This window comes from Rhineura floridana, chromosome 8 (assembly GCF_030035675.1).
Source record: "Rhineura floridana isolate rRhiFlo1 chromosome 8, rRhiFlo1.hap2, whole genome shotgun sequence".
Lineage (NCBI taxonomy): Eukaryota > Metazoa > Chordata > Lepidosauria > Squamata > Rhineuridae > Rhineura > Rhineura floridana.
Genome location: NC_084487.1, coordinates 105,318,373 through 105,339,718, shown reverse-complemented (window position 1 = coordinate 105,339,718; position 21,346 = coordinate 105,318,373). Strand labels below are relative to the sequence as shown.

Below are 21,346 nucleotides of genomic sequence, written 5' to 3'. Positions count from 1 at the left end.
CCTTTCTCCTCCTTCCCATGGTCAGTTTCACATATCCTAAGCATGACTGCAGTGGAGTAAATCCCACTGAACTCAATAAGCAGCAAATGATCAATCTGTTCTCAGCAAACTTGTACAGGATCCCATTTCTTACCTCCCAGATTAAAAAGCAGAGAAATTTACAAATAGGCAAAAAAACCCTTGCGATTTGAGAATGTACTTGTAGCCAACAGATATTTCTATCAAACTTTAAAAACAGGGAAATTGGACAGCTATAGTGAATGCACCAGGGGAGGAGGAGACCTGACCTCCTCTCTGAGATATTGTACTGCCCTACAAATTTGTCAAAATGTAAACACAATTTGAGTTAGTCTTTCACAGTCCAATCCACTTCCTGTGTAGCTTGGAAGAATTTAGTAACATGTGCCTCTGAACATATAGTGAGTGGTGGCAACACCTATAATCAGGACTGCACCTCCAAAGATGGAGAATTACATTTTTGGTATGTTTGTTGGCGTTCTTCTTACTTGGCTTCTTTCCTGTGTTCCTACTGTTTCTATGGAGAATCTAATCTAGAAAATTGCATTTTACTCATTATTCATCCTAGAAATCTGTGTCAAATTTATTTATATTAATATTATAGACTTTTTATTGGTCAGTGTCATATGATGGTGAAAACAGCCTTTTGAGTTGCAAACCGGAGGTTATGTTCTATTTCTATTATGGATGCATTAACAGGTGAATCTGAAACTGCAGTTTGATGTAAAATTAGACTGATTACAATATGTTGCTACTTAAGCAATTACTCTAGCTGTTGGAAAAAACAAACTTGGCCTGCCCAAGATGCATGTTTTCAGCCTGCTATGCTTAAACTGCTCCACTTAAGGTAAGGTGGGCATGGTCAATTAAAAACATAGAGCATACTTTAATTTGCTGAAATATATTTCATCTCCCACTGTTGTATGTGAACTGAGAGACACCTCATGTGCATTGGAAACTATTCTGCAGAATAGTCAGTGCCGCTATTCCACAATTGTTTTTGGAAACTTTTTTTAAAGTGTAAATTATGTAAAGTGTTGTTGTACTTCACATATTCACAGAAATAGAAGCAAAAGAAAATAATTTACTATAGGAAACTTCACTAAAATTGCAATGCAAATCAAACATTTAAAGTGACTAACTATATCAGCTGTCTTAATTATTATTGCTCCTCCCTGTTAAAACAAGATCAGCACAGCACCTGTCTTGTTTCTGTTATTTGGGCTGATTGCAGATGTTGCCACCACTCACCATAAGCTCAAGGCACATGTTGCCAAATTCTTCCAAGCTACACAGGAAGTGGATTGGACTGTGAAAGATCAACCCAAATTGTGTTTGCATTTTTACAAATTTGTAAGGCAGTACCTTATCTCGGAGGAGATCAGGTTTCCTGCTCCCCTGGTGCATTCACTAAAGCTGCCCAGTTTCCCTGCTCTTTCAAGTTTGATAGAAATATTGTTTGGCCATAGGTACATTCTTAAACCGCAAGGTTTTTTTGCCTATTTGTAAATTTACATTGGCCCATTGGGACATAGCAAGGCACTAATACATAGAATATATTCTAAGATGCATTTCAGTGATATAGGCATTTTTTCACATATTCCAATTATAAATTAAAACTGGATCACATTCCCATGAAGAAAAGCTATCATAGTAATCTAATGTATCAGTATCTAACTATGGAACTGACGTTGTTACTATTTGCATTTAATTTGCATTTGATTGCTTTCTGTTTCATGTGTCAAGTTGACTGGTCTGTTAAATCCTTATAGAATTTAGCATAATTATAATTTTTGTAATCACCATGCTTTTGTCTAGTGAAACAATATAAACCATGCTAAACTTAGATTTCATATGTTTACTCCAATTAAGGGTGGTTTAGTTTCACTGGCCCACTCCACAGATCATAGTAAGCTTTTGGGTTTAGATCTTCCCATACATTTTAGCATTCTTGCAAGGAAGCTTAATGTAACACAATATAAGTTTTCACGTATGTGCAAAATTAATGTTCAAGACGAATGTTTGAACAAATGTTTAGATGCTGTTATTGTAGCATGCTGTGTTTTGTAACTTTACCTAGTGGTTATGGTTAACTCAACCTTTCAGTTAAGGTGATACAGTTTTGTGCTGAATGTCTGTGATGATGTACGGTGCATGACCATGGATGCGTCAAGAGAGGAGACAAAGAAGCATGTCTCAAGACTTTTTCCCACTGGGAAAAGGAATTTGTTACACTGGTCTAGGTTAGCTGTGTCTTGATCTTTAGGTTAAAACATGCCCTGAAATTCACTGTTACAATGGAGAAACTCACAGGACTCCAAAACTTAAGTATGTATACAAGTCTTATACATATAGAAGGTAATACCTCTGCATACTTTGAAATCTCACACATTTTCTAGCAAGGCCCTGCTTTCTCAGGTTATAGGGAACAGTGCCTTGGCAGTTGTTTCTCCTATGTTGCAGAATCTTTTCCTTTAAATTCAGTCATTTCCGTATCAAACTCAAGGAGTTTAAATTTCTGTGAAAGATTTTTCTTTCTTTTAAAAACTTATTATTTTGTTTTGTTTTGTTGTTAACATAAGAAGGTATGGCCCTCTTTGAGGACTTAAATGGCTTATGAGCAGAATTTGAACTCTTCCAAGATTTGCTAATACCTTTCATATTGACTTAATTAACTCCTGTTACTGATCATAGCTTTTACTTTAGGTGTCATTATGTGATAACCTCAGTGATAAAGTAACTTTATTATTGATTATTTATTTAATCAATCATATATTTGTATGCCACTTTTCATCACCAGGTGACCTCAAAGCAGCTTCCATAGCAAGAACAAAATATAATAAAAACAATTCAGAACATAATAATAATAAATAATAAACGACAACAGTATCAATAAATAACACCACAAAATATCATAAAACAGGCTGAAACCTCAAATCAATCTAGTCTGCAAAATTGAGAGGAAGGGGGAGGGAGAGGGGGGAGGGGCTATAACAGGCTGTACCTTTACTGTTCTGCCTAATAGTCTCAGTGATCAAGTAACAGCTAGGATGGCTTCTTAATGGGATACTTTGAGAACAGTGTTGTTTTTCCCATGGCAGTAGTAGAAAAAAGTAGATGCGTATCTCATTTTGTTACAGCCCTGACTGCTAGCACAGGGCTTCACCCATTTGTTAATATTTCATTGGAGGCTGAAGCGAATAGAGGACTGATTTGGCTTCAGTATTCCATGTTAATTACTTCATAAGGCTGGACTTGGTTGAGTGCAGATTATATTGATAAATTAGTGGTATTCAGCACTATGTACTTCTGCACTGCTTTCATAGAATCATAGAATAGTAGAGTTGGAAGGGGCCTATAAGGCCATCAAGTCCAACCCCCTGCACAATGCAAGAATCCAGATCAAAGCATTCCCAACAGATGGCTGTCCAGCTGCCTCTTGAATGCCTCCAGTGTCGGAGAGCCCACTACCTCTCTAGGTAATTGATTCCATTGTCGTATGGCTCTAACAGTTAGGAAGTTTTTCCTGATGTCCAGTTGAAATCTGGCTTCCTGCAACTTGAGCCCATTAATCCGTGTAACTTTGTTCAGTTACACTCTGCTGTGCTTGCTCTTTCAGACTTTCCAGATTTGTAGTGACCATATGTTCAATTAATTTAAACTTTTCTCTGTGTGGCACAATCTTCTCTGTAGAGATACTGTATTCATGTAGGTAATATGTGACTTGATCTGTTCAATGGATACAGGTGTAGTTTTGTAGAAGGTATTTTCTGTGCTTGTAGTGACATGCTTTCCCATGGTTGCAGCTTGTATGCTCATGAATACATATTCTCAGAGCAAATTCATTCTTGGGGTTGGTAGAGCTACACCACATGAGGAAAGTTTTTAAAAACAACTGAACCGGACCAAAGAGTTGGTGGCAGAAATTCAAGAAGCTAAAATAGCTGGTTTATGTTCTGAAAACAATATACTCAAAGGTGCAGTGTCCAAATCAGGTTTCTGTTGCCAACAGAAGTAATTTTCAAAGCTGCAGCAGCATGTTCCGCTTTCCAACGGCTCTGATCTATAGCATGCATGAGGCTTGCCTGGGAACATAGCTCATCTGGGAAACCATCTTTTTTCTGTGGCAGTTTAATCAGCCACATGACAATGTCGAGGGATAATTTGAACTGGGAGTACTTCCATTGTCCTCCAAAAGAGAGACCTGGACCCCAAATTTATTGAAGGATTAGGACTTAGCAAATGTGTTGTGTGCAAGTGATTTTAATACACAAGTATACCGCAGTGTTCTGTTTGAACTCTAACATTTCAGTAAAGGTAATTATGAAGCCAATGTGGCATTTGCAAATTCTTTTTCTTCCAAATGCCACTCTTTATCAGCAAGCCCTCTTATGTTTGATGTATTCTTTTCATGCTTTCATTGAAATGGTGTTTGATAGCCTTATTGTGAACATGATGCATGAGAGGTTTTGGAAGGACAGTGCATTGTTGCTGATGAAAAAGTTGCTGACAAAAGGGATCTAGTGTACCTGCCGTCTTTAAAGGATGGTTTATTGCACCAGTGTCAAAATGGAGAAGTGAGAGAGCACTTGGAGTAACTCCTTTGTCATCTTTAAAATAGAATTCATGAGTGTAGCTATCTCAGTAAGCATCTCCAAGGGAACTGTGGATGTGAATAACATGAGTTCCTCGTGCTCTCACTTCATCTTAGTGCCTCGGGTTTTTTGCAGTGTGGGTGGAGCTTCATGGCAGCCGAATGCTAAGAGCTGCCCTGTTACAACTTTTTCAGGCATGTTGGCCCGAAAGGAAAAAAAATAATGGAAACCTCTACATGCAGAACTGTCAAAAGTGTTAGTTTCTAAAAATATGTTTTACTCTTCTGAAGTTGCCTGCTTTTTAATGAACTCAAGGTTTTGGGAAGATAATTGGGTGGTTACTGCATTGTATTGATATTGTAGTGGTTGTCTACAATTCTAAACATTTGTTTGAAGTTGTTGCAGTCAATCAAATGCCATAGCTATTACTAACATGTAATTGGCATTCAGCGCTTATCATAGTTAAGTTGAATAATCCTCAGTGTTGGAGGGTTTTTTGTACATTTACTCTTGAGGTGGATTAATGAAGAAATATGGAATATAAGAGTTATAGGTGGTTTGATATTTGGCAGTTTTTCCTGATGTATTTTTTACCTTGAATTTTTGTAATAGAGTACAATTGAGACTACAACTAGAAAGGTTGCGTGGGGATATGGGAACTAGACCTGGCTAGAATTTCACCAGTGGCCATACCTAGGGCACTTTTTGAAACTGCCAGAGCCCATAAATGTGCTTGCCATATTTTTCTAGCCAGTGCTTACTTGGGCTTGAAAGCAAGAGGACATTTTTGGCATTTGGCAGTGCATCTGAAATTGTGTGTCGGCAGAGAGGAGCCTCTGACTTCCTGGGAGCCTTGACCCTTAGGGGAAGGGTCTCTTCTGAAGTCCCAAAAGTGGGAAAGGAACAGATTCTAACAACAACTTTTAGGCTGTTAGCAAAGCCAAGTCAAATTTGTGGGCCTCTGTGAATAACTCAAGCATAAAACCTTTATATGCCTTTCTATAATTATTGCAGATAGATGTTACCGGGAAAGAAGTAGGCACTAGGGAAAGTGAGGCAAGAACCGCATAGGGTCTTGAAAAATCATTCTCTGATCACAGAAATGTACTTCTGGTGCCCTCTTACTTTGAACATTACCACATGTTCTCTCAGTATCATAAGAACTGGAAATGTATTTTCGTTCTTTGCCTTTAAAAAAAGGAAAATGCAAGTCTCATCTGTGATATAACAATATAAACTCTGTAGACATCTTACATGGAGTTCAGAACATTTCCAGATCTGTCTGTGAACAAGAGCCAAGTTTCTGATATGTCCGCTCAAGAATGCTGCTCCTGAAAATATGATTGGGTATCTGATCCACAGACAGCACTGCCACATTAGAGGCCATCTTGTGATTACTTCAGAATGGTTGGAGAACATGTGGCCATCCAGAAGTTGTTGGATTCCAATTCACATCAGCTCCAGTCACTGTTGTCAATGATCAGGGATGGTGAAAGCTGTAGGCCAGCAATATCTGGAGAGCCGAAGATTCCCCACTCCCTACTTTAAACATGCATTAAGACAGCATGAAGGTTTTCTTACACCAAGTATGGGAAATATGTGGCCCTCCAGATTTATTTATTTATTTAATTTGTATCCCGCCCTTCCTCCCAGCAGGAGCCCAGGGCGGCAAACAAGGCACTAAAAACACTTTAAAACATCATAAAAACAAATCTTAAAATACATTAAGACAAAACAGCGTTAAAAACATTTTAAAAACTTTTTTAAAAGGTTAAAAACATTATTAAAAACATATTAAGCAAATCTGACACAGACTGCAACTCATATCATCCCTGACCATTGCCCGTGCAGGTTGGGACTGATGGGAGTTGGAGTCCAATAACATCTGGAGGGCCACAGGTTCCCTGTCCTGGCTTTAACATTGGAAATGACCCTAAAAGCTCCAGTTACTTAAACATTGTTTTGTCAAGAGTATGATCAAACTGTCAGTTTAAATTGCCATTTTTCTGTATTGCCTGGCTATGCTGTTTCCAACTAGATTGGGTAACTACAGTTATGTGCACTACTCTGAATGTGGATGTAACAATGGGAACAGTATTTGCTATTTTATTTTTAGTCCCTTTCCTCTAATAAATAACCTTGTATTGATCCTATTTGTTTCAAAGCCTATTTAATAGTACATTTTTGAGCAGCACATATGTTTTTTCTTCACATTCAGGGAAATGGCTTGGTTAAGTCAACATAATATTGGAATGCTAATTAAATTGGTCTAGAAGAACTCTGAATTGTCCAAAATCTTATAAGCAAATTGCCTATTTGCCTATTTTCTGCTGATTATACATTACAGTGCTACTGGTGATGGTTTATACTGTATGTTTGCAGCATCTTAATCAGTGCTGGAAATGTTTCATTGATGAAAAATCAGACACGTCTTTATTCCAGCAATATCATTTTCCTCATTGCTGCCAAAATCTCCTCCTCTTCAGAAAATCCAATTAACAAAATTATGATAAATTTGGTTGTTGCTGCTCATGTCTGGGGCTCATTTACTGCTTCTGCACTTATTGTACAATGATGGTATTGCACTGCGTACTTGAGTACAATTTATATACACTGTCTATCTTACCCTACTTCCTCGACACAAAGATACTTCCTCCTGACTTTTTAAAAACTATTTTCCATGCTACTTGACAGTGAAAAATACTCATGGCTCGTTTAACAAACCATGGTTAAAACAAACCATAGCTTAGTGTTCCATGCGAACACAGCCACTGTGTGACAGCTGAACCCCAGAAAAGGATTGCCTCACTGATCACCATCCACAGATGCTGCATTCTGCTGGTCTTCAATACAGATTGTTCTTGGAACTCTTTTAAGTAAGGTGAATGTCTCGTACTGGTTCCTCTGGATTCACTCTCCCAGTTCATTGCTGCCTGCTGCAAATTAGAAGTAAGCTTATATAGTGTAAGCATAGATACTTGTTGGGAACCATTTTTGTTCTAGGCATCTCCTCTAGCTGTGTAGGCAGTTCTATAAATGGGTATGAAGGTGTACTTTTTTTGTATTATTTCACCCCCTTGTTCATTCATTCCCAAGAGACTGTGACTTGGATCTTAAGATAAGTTCACTTAAGGAAGTTCATGGGAAAAGAGTTTTCCATCCCCTATTGCCTTCTGTATCTAACTGTGACTTTTGGAGAGTCTTTCTAGAGGATAGAGTTGAAAGGCTTAAGTTAACTTACAGTATTTTGGGAACAGGAGGAAGGCGTTTAATTGGAGGTGATACTTCCTGCCCCACCCTCCATTGCTTAACGAGGTCTCTGGTCTCTCATGAGAGGCCTTTTCTTGGAGGGGAAGGGGCTTTGGGGCGAGGGGATGCAGGCGCCTACAGTCATGAAGAGGATATGGGAAACTTTCCTTTCATGAGCTTCTTTGAACTTATCCTAGGAGTGAAGCCAGAGCAGCCTTCAGGTCTCCTTGTCTTTCACAAGAGTAATCACCCAGAAGTGCTGAACTAGGAGTTGTAATTGGAAATAATAGTATTGTTTGTAAGATGGTGAAGTAAAGGAGAACAGATCCCCCCCCCAATATCTCTTCTGAACGCTCCAGAGTGCGAAGGGGATGCCTGCTGTTTTTTTTTTAATGAACCTCAGTGCTGGTAAGGAAATGTTCTTATGCCCTTACCGTTTGAGTGTGAGTATGCCACATCAGAAACTCCTTACATGTTGAAAGCATGGTGAAGACTTCTCCTTGAAGCTATCTTTTCACATGAAAAATAAAACAGACGTCCACCCACCCATCCAGTCTATGATTTGGCTTCATGGAGAGTCCTTCACATTGGAAGCCACTGCAGTTAAGAGCAAAGGCCACAGCTCTGCCCCATTTACCTTGCTTGACCCCAAGTGCAACACTGTTTGCTGACTACCGAAGACAGTTCTGAGTAGCAAAATGAATGTACTTGGTGTGATAGTAAAATGATCAAAAAAAGAGGCAAGCTCTGGTGCTGCGGAGATGATTAATCTTTTTTAAAATCTTTGTTCCTGTGATATTAAAATGAGGCAGGAAATGTGACCCAGGGAAAATATTTGGGGTTGTGGGTATTGACTTGGTTATTGGAGTCAGAGAGAATGGGACAGGAGGAAGATATTTCATTGCAAATATATTCTGGGTTTAGGTGTCTGCATGTTACGGATTTGGCGAAGGTATCAAGGAAGTATTATGATATTGTAAATTGCCTTGAGGGAATGGGGATTGGATTGGATTGGATCTGGATGTGATAATCAGAGTTATGCTCACACTGAACTAATGGTAGGGAAACTTTTGAGGGTTGGGGAGACCTTCTGGAGCAGCATGGAGGAGCTGCTCTTGTAAACAAGTGTAAAGTTACGCATATTGGAGCAAATAATCTTAATTTCACATACGCTCATGGAGTCTGAACTGGCAGCGACAGACCAGGTAACAAGACCTTGGGGTCATAGTGGATAGCTTGATGAAGATGTTGAGTCAGTATGCAGCAGCTGTGAAAAAGGCAAATTCCATGCTAGGGATCACTAGGAAAGGTATTGAAAATAAAATTGTCAATATAATAATGCTGTTGTATAAATCTATGATGTGACTGCATTTGAATACTATGAACAGTTCTGGTCGCCTCACCTCAAAAAGGATATTGTAGAGTTGGAAAAGGTTCAGAAAAGGGCAACCAGAATGATCAAGGGGATGGAGCAACTCCCCTGTGAGGAAAGGTTGCATCATTTGGGGGTTTTTAGTTGAGAGAAAAGGCAAGTCAGAGACGACATGACATAAGTGTATAAAATTATGCATGGCATGGAAAAAATAAATAGAGAAAAGCTTTTCTCCTTTTCATAACACTAGAACTCGTGGACATTCAATGAAGCTGAATGTTGGAAGATTCAGGACAGACAAAAAAAAGTACTTCTTCACACAGCACATAGTTAAACTATGGAATTCACTCTCACAAGATGCAGTGATGGCCACCAACTTGGATAGCTTTAAAAGAAAATTAGACAAATTCATGGAGCCACTAGCCATGATGCCTGGGTTCTGCCACCCTAGTCAGAGGCAGCATGCTTCTGAAAACCAGTTGCTGGTAGCTGCAGGAGGGGACAGTGCTCTTGCACTCAGATCCTGCTTGTGGACTTCCCATGAGTATCTGGTTGGCCACTGCGAGAACCGGATGCTGGACTAGATGGGCCACTGGCCTGATCCAGCAGGCTGTTCTTATGATACGTTCTTATGCAGAAGTAAAGGGGAAACTAACAAAGTGCTCCCTCCTTCCTTGGAATTTGGCCCCTTCTTAAATGGAAGTAGGAATTCCATTTACGGAAAGGTGAGTTTGGATCCAACCCAGGCTTTTTTTTAATTTGGAGGAACAGTCAGACATACCGCTCTCATCCTAGGAGAACAGTAACATCTGCTGCTTCTAAATCAGCTTGGCGTTTAAAAGCAAGTTAAACTTATGTTCTAAATGAAATCAATTTCTTAAAGTAGAAAGTTACTTAAATTTTAATTTGTTTCTGAAGTGGCTTCTGCAAATTAATTTGTTTTATGTTATAGCTGTGTTAATATTCAATATGCAAATCTGTTAGCATAATTTTTGAGTTCAACCTCTCTCCTATATGTTGGTTGGAGCAATGTGTTATGAGAGCAAATGAAAACAAGCAGGAGAGTAATGGTGGTAGCAGCGACATTGAGCTGAGGAAGTGCCAAAGGAATTTTTCAGGTGCCAGAATTTAAAGAATTATGAAGAGGTAGAAAGTTAATTGCAATTAATGTAATTATGAGGATAGAAATGTACTCCAAAGGGAGCTTGCACGCTTCAGTTCTGGCATGTGTAGTCTAACACACCCTTCTCTTGGTCTCCATGTAGCTATAATTAACTACCTCTTTGCTTTTCTAGTGTGAGCTGGAATTTTCTTGAACACTTTTGTTCTAAGGATAAAGGACAGTTCTAATGTTGTTCTGGCAAAGCTATATGACCTCTCCCCATAAACACGGTATTTGGTTATGCTAGAACCAGTGGCCAAAAAAAGCAAGTTTTGGCATTGGGAATGCATGTATATGCTAGTGATGCCTGGAAGTATTGTGTTTTGTGTAACTCATTTGTAGATTGTGTATACATACCATAACATTGATTGTTGATGCTTGGAAGTATTGTGCTGCTAGTTTTCTTAATAGTGCAATCCTGTGCAAGTCTTCTCAGAAGAATTAAATAGGACTTTTCCTCTGATAGGTTATATAGGGCTAAAGCATTCAGTATGAAGTGACTATTTCTGTCTTTTTGCCATTGCTTAATTTTGAAAGCTCTCAACAGCTTTTTTTCAATAAGCTGGATTTACATTGAGTAAAGTGAAATACATGTATTGCAAAACCTCAAACAAGATTCCTTTTGGGAGATCCTGAAAGAAACAGGAAGCTGCCCTGTAATGCGAATTACCATTTTGACAAACGCTATCACTCATTGCTAGGAGGACTGGCCATCTTTGCTATTTCATCAAATGTGGGAGTAGATTATATTCTGCTTTAAATGCCCTTTAAACATAAGCAAGATCATCTCTTGATGGTGGTAGAAGATATAGTTTAAAGATCCACTTAACATTGGCTTCACCTGCAAACTATCAATTTGCTGCAGTTCTTTCTATTAGAAGGAATGTTCACAGTGCAAGTTGTAGTCCAAAGCATCTAGGGGTCACCAGGTTGGAAAGGACTGTCCTAGCCTAATATAACTGGCTCCCCATTTTAACAGTTGTCCTAACCCTAGCCTTTTTACAAGTCCTTCTGTCTCCCTGTCTCTTCTGACTCTTGTTAGAAGGCAAGATTGCATTTTCATTTTCAATCCATTTTTTACTAAAAATTTTCATTTAAAAAATTAAAATAAAATATGACAGTTGAATTAAATTGTGGTTTTTTGAAACACTTTGTTTAACTGTTGTGCTTTTGAAACTAAAGAGGCCATTTGATTGGGAGTAGTTCCCTCCAATTGGTACCATTTCATTTCATGCATGCAGTAAAAGAAGTAATTTTTGTGCTGTTTGACCTACTTAAAAAGAAAAGCTTCATGCAATATAATCATTTGAGTGAGGTTTACTCATTTTGGAACCCATATTGACTCTGGAAGTTTCAGTGCTCTGTTTGCGCTCCAGCTGTCATTTGATATCTTGTCAGCCACATCAGCTTCTTCTGCTTCTATATTTATGCAACAGATTACTTATTTTTACGTGTCATAGTTCTCGATCATTAGGTGTGTTGACAAGGTTTTTAATTCCAAAAGATTTACTAATTTCATTTTTTTTTAAATGAGACTGAAGTGACTTCTTGGATTCATTTTCCAACAAAAGCAATGTGCCTAGAAACTACCAAGAGAATGAGATTTTTACATTTGGAAGATGTTGTTTACACACCAAATGCTTGGATAGTATTTATAACAGTGTTTAATGTCTCCTGACCAGAGTATTCAAGCAACTCATTAATTTCTGTCTTTATTTGATCTTTTTTTTTAGATTGTGTTGTGTTTGTTTTAATGAGTTTGTTGTAATTGGTTTTAATCTTTTTGTTATTGGGTGCTTTGCAAGGAAAGCAACTATTATTATTAATAATAATTATTATTTATTTATTTCTGGGGTGCATACTAATAGCAAAAATAAATCATAGTAACTTTCTCACAATTAATATCCTGCGAACTAGCCAAAAGTCTGGTTCACATGTATTGTGCTAAATCAGTGGTGGGAGTCTCTGGCCCATGGATCTAATTAGGCCTGGTATGGTCCTGATTTGCCCTGGGAGGCTATTTTCTCCAAATCACAACCAGCTGCCCCACACCTGATGTCATGTGAAGTTGGTAACGTTGTGGCTGCAAAAGAGAAATTGGGACCTTAAAATGTGCTCCCGCTTGCTCCTTGGCAAGTTGAGCTCACTGATTGGCACTTTCATCAACTCCCTTTGAAGTTGTCACCTGGCATCATAATGGTGTCAGGTGACTGAAAGGTGGAAGACCTGACTCACCTGTCAAAAATGACCCATGGAAAGTTGCCCTCTTCTCCATCTGGTTCTCCATTCTGAAAAAGGTTTCCTGATTCTGTGCATAGTTTAACATTTTGTGCATGAGCCATGGATTCATGTGCTCCCCTGTCCTCCTCTGGTGTGGCTAGGAAGAGGAGATTGGAAGCTTTTTGCTTCTGTTTTCGCTTGCAGTTTATTTCTGAACCTTGACATTTATTTTTGGTTTTATTGAAACAAGCTGGAATCATTAACCACAATTTCAAATTGGCTTAACAATTGCCTTTTTGCCACTTACATTACAACCACATTCATGTTTTCTTGGAAGCTAGTTCCACTATGTTCGGTGAGGGTTTCTCCCATCTAAGGGTATATAGAATTATAGAATTAAAGGTGTTTTACTGAAAGTAATAATAAATCCTTAAAGTGTCTAATATTTCCTAATCACAGTACATATATAATAGTCACTGCCTATGGACTTGCAATGTAATAGTAATAGAATCATAGAATAGTGGAGTTGGAAGGGGCCTGTAAGGCCATTGAGTCCAACCCCCTGCTCAGTGCAGGAATCCAACCTAAAGCATATCTGACAGGTGGCTGTCCAGCTGCCTCTTGAATGCCTCCAGTATTGGAGAGCCCACCACCTCCCTAGGTATTTGGTTCCATTGTCATACTGTTCTAACAGTTAATACGTTTTCCCTGATACGTAACTGAAATCTGGCTTCCTGTAACTTGAACCCATTATTCTGTGTCCTGCACTCTGGATGATCGAGAAGAGATCCTGGCCCTCCTTTGAGAGAACCTTTCAAGTACTTGAAGAGTGCTATCATATCTCTTCTGAGTTTTCTCTTCTCCAGGCTAAACATGCCTAGTTCTTTCAATCTCTCCTCATAGGGCTTTGTTTCCAGTCCATTGATCATCCTCGTTGCCCTCCTCTGAACCCGTTCCAGTTTGTCTGCATCATTCTTGAAGTGCAGAGGCCAGAACTGGATGCAGCACTCAAGGTGACGCATGACCAGTGCCGAATAGAGGGGAACCAATACTTCACGCGATTTGGAAACTACACTTCTGTTAATGCAACCTAAAATAGCATTTGCCTTTTTTTCCAGCCACATCACACTGTTGGCTCATATTCAGCTTGTGATCAACAATTCCAAGATCCTTCTTGAATGTAGTATTGCTGAGCCAAGAATCTCCCATCTTATAACTGTGCATTGTCAGGATGTATGGTTGGGATTCTGATGTTTCTGAGAATGAGCTAGGAGAGGGGGGCAGTTGGGCTGAGTCGTCTGGAGGGGAGGAGGAGGCTTCCCAGATAGAGGGGGAAAACCTTGAACAGGCAACAGACTCGTTTCTCACGCACTCCCCCCCTAGGAATGTGAAGCAGTTACAGACAGAGGGGGAGGAGGAGGGAGACCAAGGCCTTTCGGCTGCAGAGAAGGGTAGAGAGAAATCGCCTGAAGTGTTGGGCCAACCCCCCCACTCCCTACCATCCTTTCCGAATCAGAAGGGGAGGAGGTAGCCGCCGCCCCCGCCCCCGAAGACAGTTAAAGAGGCGCCAAAGAAAAGAGGAGGGAAGGGGCGTAGATGTGGGCAGTTTGAGGTGGAGCGAGAGAATTTGCGCCCGAAAGCCCCCTTGATAAGGGACAGGGAGTGTTTGATACTCTGTTCTATCAACTCTCTTCCATGTTGCGGGTTTTGGTTCATGTTAAGAGTTCATGAGGTGGAGAAGCCTATGTCTGGAAATTACTCTAATAAAAACTGATTTGCTTTCATCAAGTGATTCTGTTCTTGAGTCCCAACCCGGGCACGACAGTTTGATAGAACCAACTACTCAACCCTCCTTGCTCCCGCCACTTGAACGTGACAAGATGGAAAAGGGAGCTGCTGGGGGGATAAACCCCACTTCTGAGACGGAAGAAGTGAAGCTACTGAGGTCGAGCGTGGCAGACCTACAGTCGGACGTTCAAAGCCTGTTAGCAACTGTGAGAACCTTGAAATTGGACAATCAGAGCCTGAAATCCACAATAGATCGAATGCGGGCACCCCCTGCAGCCGCTGTGGCCAAGATCCCAATTGGACTACCACCCAAGTATGCGGGACAGAGCGACCAGCTCTCCACTTTCGTGGCCCAATGTGAGATGTACCTGGACATTAAGAATGCAGAATTCCCTAATGATGCTGCCAAAGTGGCCTTTGTGATCAGTCTATTGGAAGGGGAAGCTGCCAAGTGGGTCACCCCCTATCTAATCAGAAAGGATGCCATCCTGGGCAGGTATGGAGGATTTATACAAGCCCTGACCGAAATGTTTCAGGATCCCCAAAGAGCCGAGACGGTGGCTAGGCAATTGAGTGCCCTGAAGCAGGGAAAAGGAGCTGTGCTGGAATATACCAATGCCTTTAAGATCTTGTCTCAAGAGACTAGATACAATGACTCAGCACTGATGTTTATGTACCGAAGTGGACTGAATGCTGAGATATTGGATGAGCTGGCCAGAGTCGCACCTCCAACTGATTTGTCTGGACTAATCCAGCTGTGCCTACAAATTGATCACCGACTGGAAGGAAGACGTTTAGAGAGAAAACAAGAGGTGCAAAAATATTCAGCCTCAGTATCCCGCAGTAAAATCCCTTCGACCCCCGGGACGTCAGGCAACGCGGGGGACAGCTCTGGAGGGGCGCGGATGAAGCTGTCGGAGGAGGAAAGAGACAGACGTCACAGAGAATGTCTCTGCTTTATTTGTTCCAAGCCAGGCCATCTGGCTAGGGACTGTGAACTGAAAGGAGACAGAACAGGGTCGTCGGGAAACGGAAGCACCCAGTCCTAGTGCAGGCAGGAGGACTGGGGGCAGCGCTGTGCAAAGGGCCTCCGTTAACTCATCCCCCCCTAAAAGGGGTTCTGGTATTACCCATTAGGATTACAACTTCCACAGGAGTGCAGTTCAACTCAACAGCGTTGATCGACAGTGGAGCCTCTACAAACTTCATCGATACCGCCCTAGTCAAACGCCAGCACATCCCGCATCGGAAACTAGAAGCCCCCTTATCAGTGGAGACGATAGATGGCAGACCACTAAAGTCCGGGGGGGTCACTAGAGCCACTGAGGATTTAAAGCTAGAAATCCCGGGGCACGAAGAGTTCATTTCCTTGTGTGTATCGGACCTGTCTAATTTTGAGGTGATTCTGGGAATGCCATGGTTGATAAAGCATGACCCAAAAATAGCCTGGAGAGAAGCAGTCGTGTGGTTTACGTCCCAGTATTGTCATGAAAATTGTCAGCCAGAGAAAGCAATAAAAGCCCTAGCAGGAGCTGTCAAGGAGGTGACCCTCCCCTCGAAATACCTGGACTTTGAGGATGTGTTTAGTGAAACTGAAGCTGGGACTTTACCCCCCCCATCGGCCGTATGATTGCGCTATCGATTTGGTGCCAGGAGCGAGCATTCCAGCAGGCAAAATCTACTCCCTCACAGAACAAGAGAGAGTAGCTCTGAAAGAATTTTTGGAAAAGAACTTGAAGCGGGGATTTATTCGTCCCTCGCAGTTGCCGGCAGGAGCCCCCCTACTCTTTGTGAAGAAAAAGGGAGGTGAGCTACGACCTTGCAGTGATTATCGAGCCCTCAACCAAATTACCATCCCGAACAGCTACCCCCTGCCCCTAATTCCAGAGTTATTAGATCGACTGCGTTCTGCCACGATTTTCACAAAGTTGGATCTGCGGGGGGCATATAATTTGGTCCGAATGAAGGAGGGACATGAATGGAAGACGAGTTTCAACACCTCTTATGGTCAATTTGAGTACCTGGTCATGCCATTCGGGTTAAGTAACAACCCAGGAGTGTTCCAGAAGTTCATGAACGAAGTGTTTAGGGACCTCTTGGACCAGTACGTGGTTTGTTATCTGGATGACATCCTGATATTTTCAAGGAGCCAGTCAGAGCATGACCAACACGTGAGAACTGTGCTGAGAAGGCTGAGAGAGAATCACCTATATGCCAAGCTGGAAAAGTGTGGCTTTGACCTGTCTTCCCTGGACTTCCTTGGATACCGAATTTCAGCAGGGGGAGTGGAGATGGATCCCGGAAAGGTGAGCTGTGTGTTGGATTGGGGACAACCGACCACCAAGAAAGACGTGCAACGTTTCTTGGGCTTCGCCAACTACTACAGAAAATTCATCCCGGGCTTCTCCAAACTAACTGCCCCCCTCACAGACTGTTTAAGGGGAAAAGGGAAGTTTCAATGGACAGATCAGGCAACAAGAGCGTTTGAAGACCTGAAAGAGAAATTCGCCTCCGAACCTATCCTACGCTTTGCTGACCCGACCCGGCCTTTCGTCGTGGAAGCTGATGCCTCGGACCGGGCGATCGGGGGGTTCTCTTACAGCCTGACAGGGGTGGGAAGGAACTACACCCGTGTGCATACTACTCTCGAAAGCTCAAAGATGCTGAAAAAAACTATACTGTGTGGGAAAAGGAGCTTTTAGCTATCAAAGACGCATTCGAAAACTGGAGGCAATATTTGGAGGGGGCTCAACATCAGATAGAGGTACGATCCGATCATAAGAACCTCGAGAGCCTACAGACCGCTCGGAAATTGAACCAGAGACAGATACGTTGGTCGCAGTTTTTCGCCAGGTTTAACTTCAAGATAAAGTACCACTCCCATACAAAAAATCAGAGGGCGGATGCCCTATCCAGACAACCCCAATACAAAGACGAAAAGGCTGACACCCCCCTCCAACACATCATCCCACTGGAAAAACTCACGTTAGGAGCCTGTCAGCTGTCCTGGGAAGAAGAGCTCAAGAGGGCCCAGCAGAGGGGGATCCAGACATACAACATTACATCCAGGAAATGGAGCAGAGCACGGATTCAGAAGTAAGTTTCCACTGGAGGGATGGGTTGTTGTGGTTTAAAACTGCCAGATATGTGCCAAAAGGGGACTTCAGACTCAGAGTATTGCATCAATGCCATGACAATGTCACAGCTGGGCACTTCGGCATTTTTAAAACCATTCAAAATGTAGCTAAGGATTTTTGGTGGCCTCAAATGCGCAGAGATGTTGAGAACTATGTAAAATCCTGCGCCGTGTGTTTGAGGGCGAAGACAAGTACGGGAAGGCCTGCAGGGCTGTTGGAACCTCTAGTCACTCCAAAGGGGCCCTGGCAGGACCTCTCCATGGATTTTATAACCGATCTACCCAGGTCACAAGGAATGACTGCTATTTTGGTGATTGTGGATTCATTGACTAAAATGGCCCACTTCCTCCCTTGCTCTGGTGCCTTGGACGCCAAGGAAACGGCAAAGGTGTTCATCAAAGAGATTTACAGATTGCATGGGTTGCCAGACAGCCTCGTCTCGGATCGAGGCACCCAGTTCACAGCTAAGTTTTGGAAGGCTGTTTGGAAGCAGTTGAAAACGGAGCTAAGGCTCTCCTCCTCTCACCACCCTCAGACTGATGGGCAAACTGAGAAACTTAACGCAGTTTTAGAGAGGTACCTGCGTTGTTACGTATCTTACCAGCAAAATGACTGGATTTCCTATTTACATGTTGCAGAATTCGCCTACAATAACTCCGTGCACACCAGCACTGGGCAAACACCCTTCTTTGCTAATTATGGATTTCATCCCAAAGCTTTTCCCCGCAGCTCAGGCGGCGGGCCTGTGCCAGCGGCAGAGGAATTCCTCCAGGAATTGCAGGCAGCCCAGCAAGTGTTGAAACAACAATTAGACGAAGCCAAAAGGGAATATAAAAGAGTTGCTGATCAGCATCGGTGTGAGGGGGTCCCCCTCCAGGTGGGCGATCAAGTATGGCTGTCAACCCGCTTTTTTAACATGCCGGGTAAGTGCAGGAAGTTGCAGGATAGGAGAGTGGGACCCTTCGAGATCCAGGCTCAAATAAATCCAGTGGCTTTTCGTTTAAAGTTGCCAGAGACTTTTAAAATGCACCCAGTATTCCATCGTTCCTTGCTAACGAAGGCCGCCCCCCCCCCAGTGAGTTGAGGCCGATAGAATCTCCAGGGGCACCGATATTGGTGGGGGAACAAACAGAGTTTGAAGTGGAACAGATCCTGGACTCCAGGAGAAGGAGAAATCAGCTGCAATATCTAATTCATTGTCAGAATTATGGGCCAGCCGACAGATCCTGGGAAAAAGCAGAAGACGTTCACGCCCCCATTTTAGTGAGAGACTTTCATGAGAAATTCCCTCATCACCCCAAACCAACAGGGTGGGAGGGAGCACAGCATGGAGAAGGGGATGATGTCAGGATGTATGGTTGGGATTCTGATGTTTCTGAGAATGAGCTAGGAGAGGGGGGCAGTTGGGCTGAGTCGTCTGGAGGGGAGGAGGAGGCTTCCCAGATAGAGGGGGAAAACCTTGAACAGGCAACAGACTCGTTTCTCACGCACTCCCCCCCTAGGAATGTGAAGCAGTTACAGACAGAGGGGGAGGAGGAGGGAGACCAAGGCCTTTCGGCTGCAGAGAAGGGTAGAGAGAAATCGCCTGAAGTGTTGGGCCAACCCCCCCACTCCCTACCATCCTTTCCGAATTAGAAGGGGAGGAGGTAGCCGCCCCCCCCTCGCCCCGCACCCGAAGACAGTTAAAGAGGCGCCAAAGAAAAGAGGAGGGAAGGGGCGTAGATGTGGGCAGTTTGAGGTGGAGCGAGAGAATTTGCGCCCGAAAGCCCCCTTGATAAGGGACAGGGAATGTTTGATACTCTGTTCTATCAACTCTCTTCCATGTCGCGGGTTTTGGTTCATGTTAAGAGTTCATGAGGCGGAGAAGCCTATGTCTGGAAATTACTCTAATAAAAACTGATTTGCTTTCATCAAGTGATTCTGTTCTTGAGTCCCAACCCGGGCACGACATGCATTTGGTTTCTCTTTTCTAGATGTAGGACTTTGCAAATGCCCTGTTAAATTTTATTCTGTTTTTAGCCCAGTGTTCCAATCTTGAATTTTGTTTCTGTCTTCCAGGGTATTAAGCATCCCTACCAATTTTGTATCATCTGCAAATCTGATAAGCATTCCTTGCACCTCCTCACCCAAGTCATTGATAAATATGTTGAACACTGAGCCCAGGACTGAGCCCTGCAGTGCTCTGCTTATTACCTCCCCCCAGTTTGAGGAGGAACCATTGATAAGCACTCTTTGAGTAAGATTCTGCAGCCAACTGTAGATCCACCTGATAATTGTTCCATCCAGCCCACATTTAGCTAGCTTGCTAATCAGAATATCATGGGGCAGTTTGTCAAGAATTTTGCTGAATTTGAGATACATTATGACCATATCATTCCCACAGTCTACCAGGGAGGTTACCTGATCAAAAAATGAGATATGTTTAGTCTGGCAGGATATGGTCAGTAATGTTAGCTTCTAGTAATCACTGCATTGTTTTCAAGGTGCTTACAGGTTGATCTATTTATAATCTGCTCCAGAATTTTCCCAGGGATTGATATTAGACTGACTGGTCTATAGTTTCCAGGTTCCTCCTTATTGCCCTTTTCAAAGATAGTGATAACATGAGCTCTCCTCCAGTCATCGGGCACTTCACCTGTCCTCCATGATTTCACAAACATAATAGAAGTTCTGAAAGTTCTTTAGCCATTTCCTTCATTACTCTAGGATGCAGTTCATCAGGCCCTGGAGATTTGAACTCATTCAAAGTAATTAGGTATTCCTTAATCATTTGTCTTTCAGTCTCAAACTGCAATTCTGCCCCTTCATGTTTGTCAGATTTGCCATCCTCATTGAGCAGCTGAACTACCATTTCTTTTTTCTGTCTTTTACTGTGCATGTACCTGAAGAAAGCTTTTTTGTTGCTTTTAGCATCCCTCCCTAACTTCAGCTCATTCTCATCTTTAGCCATCTTGATGTTATTCCTGCAATTCTGTGCTACCACTCTGTCCCCTTCCTTTTTGGCCTAGCCTTCCTTCCACTTGCTATATGTGTCCTTTCTTGTTTTTAGGTCATCTCTAAACTTTTTGCAGAGCCACATTAGCTTGTTCTGCTGTCTTCTACTTTTCTTTCTTTGTTGCATTTGTTTGCAATTGTGCCTTTAGAATCCCACCCATCTTGGCATCCTTTTCTCTTTAGGGTCACTTGCCATGGGACCTTATATAACATTGTTCTGAGTTTTATTAAAATCACTTTCTTGAAGTCCAGGATATGTATATGGCTGCACTCAGCTTTTGCTTCCTTTAAAATAAAGAACTCAAGTATAACATAGTCACTTTCCCCCAGAGTTCCCATAATTGCCACTTCATCCACTGAGTCATCTCTATTGGTTAGAATGAAGTCAAGGATAACAGATCCTCTAGTTCCTTCCTCTACTTTCTGTGGGAATAAGTTATCTCCAACACAAGTCAATAATTTTTTGGAGAGGCCGTGTTTGGCAGAATTTGCCTCCCAACAGATAATTGGGGTAATTGAAGTTCCTGTTATTACTACACCATGCCTCCTTGAAACATTGGCAATTTGCTTTTCAAAAGCTTTGCCTTGTCTTCTCCTTGATTAGGTGATTAGTAGTAGACTCCAACCACCCTGTTCCTTTTATTCCTTGCCCCATTTATTTTAATCTAAATGCTCTTGATGGGGCTACCAAGTCCTGCCCAAACTGGTTGAAGTTAGACATGGACACGAAGTTGTGCTTTTCTTCTATAGGTTTAAAGGAACATTTCAATTGAGAGTCATGAATCAGCTTACAGATTACACAGGATTCAGC

General features: G+C 42.0%; 1 protein-coding gene and 1 long non-coding RNA gene across 3 annotated transcripts in view; one reads left to right on the top strand and one right to left on the bottom strand.

Moving 5' to 3' along the window:
* LOC133390856 (uncharacterized) overlaps positions 1-12,768 on the bottom strand; it is a 48,788-nt gene extending 36,020 nt beyond the window's left edge. The window contains exon 1 of the long non-coding RNA XR_009764477.1: positions 12,632-12,768. This is a non-coding gene — a long non-coding RNA (uncharacterized LOC133390856). The remainder of the gene's footprint in view (positions 1-12,631) is intronic.
* TBC1D22A (TBC1 domain family member 22A) overlaps positions 1-21,346 on the top strand; it is a 177,025-nt gene that overhangs the window by 66,024 nt on the left and 89,655 nt on the right. The window lies entirely within an intron of this gene.